The 1,422-nt window shown below is 30.4% G+C and overlaps 1 pseudogene; it reads left to right on the top strand.

Annotated features, from left to right (window-relative positions):
* Positions 1 to 759: 759 nt before the first annotated feature.
* LOC122097995 lies at positions 760 to 859 on the top strand (annotated as a pseudogene).
* The last annotated feature ends 563 nt before the right edge of the window (positions 860 to 1,422 follow it).

Genomic DNA, 1,422 nt, shown 5'->3' with positions numbered 1-1,422 from the left:
ATAATGAAGAGAAATATATGGACTTCTCTTGCAACTATGAAAATATTTGGTGATAAAATGGCAGTAGTGTAAGTTCCTGCCTGTTTGGCAGGTAGACAGGCCAAGACATTAGGTAATCATGAATATGAACATTTTTTCACTTTCTTGGCTTTAGCTACTTTTTAAATGGTAGGTATCATAAATAATCATATTTTGATAAAATGCCTTCTAGTATGAACAGTTCTGGCTGAACTGTTCATCTCTCTATGATCCCTTGTAACTAAGATTAGTTTTGTTCCACTAATACAATCTATGCTGTCAGAGTAAGATATTCTGGTTGGTCTGTTCCTACATGGAAGAAGGGTAAAGGGTCAGGTAGACATTTGTGCCAGTAAGACCTCATTTGGGAAAATCTCAGCTGCATATGCTTAGAAGTAGCTCTTAAACAAGGCTTACTTTGAATCCATTGGCTCCACAGAGCTAACACAGTTGGATAAATAAGTACTTGAAAAAGCCGTCTCATTTGGACTTAGCTATCAATACTTGAAAATATGATCAAATTCTAAATGAAAAGGACTTAAAATAGTCATTGACAAAAAAATTGCAAATGTGAGCAATCAACTGAACAACATTTTTTTTCAACTATTCACAGAATTTTAGGGAAATAAGATTAATAGCATTTTTAGGAACAATAAAGTTTCCTTGTTACAAATAGGCACCTAAGCATATAAGCCTGTATAAATATTTCATCATTAACTACTAAAATTTACAGGATACTACATTCTTCAGCAGCTTGTATACCAAAATTACAACAATACAGAGATTAACATGGCACTTGTACAAGGATGATATGAAAATTTGTGAAGTATTCAAAATTTTTCATTCTTCAGATGCAAGAAATGAAAAACAGCTATTAAAAAGTTGATTACACAATTACAAGTGAAACAATACACCTAATTCATATAATTAAAAGTTACTTTGACATCAGTGTATTAAATTTTCACCTTAGAAAGGCCTTTACATAGCATAACCTTTACACAACTTTTGATATTAGACAACATTGTCGTTTTATCCCAAAGAAATATAATACTAAAAGGACCTAGGGGAAAAAAAAGGAATCTTAAACTATTTCTGTATGGAATGCAATCTGAAAGGACACATTAATGAACCTATATGTTATAAAACAATGTAGAATTCAATGTATTATATCTAGGAGAGAATAAAATAGATTATGGACACTATACAAACATAGAATATAGAATATTTTAAAATATACTTTTTCAGACAAACAACAGAAATATCTTTAGTTTCTATACTACTCATTTCAACAGATAAGTTAAAATTATTTCCGATCAACAAAATCACAAACTCTGCATAAATCATTATAGATGTATACAAAAACTCTTGAATACCTTTTGACATCAAAAGCAGACAATTCACTTT

Source organism: Dipodomys spectabilis, unplaced genomic scaffold (genome assembly GCF_019054845.1).
Source record: "Dipodomys spectabilis isolate Male_0828 unplaced genomic scaffold, ASM1905484v1 ptg000449l, whole genome shotgun sequence".
NCBI lineage: Eukaryota > Metazoa > Chordata > Mammalia > Rodentia > Heteromyidae > Dipodomys > Dipodomys spectabilis.
The sequence above is the reverse complement of the archived record's forward strand: the minus strand, read 5'-3'. Positions and strand labels throughout refer to the sequence as shown.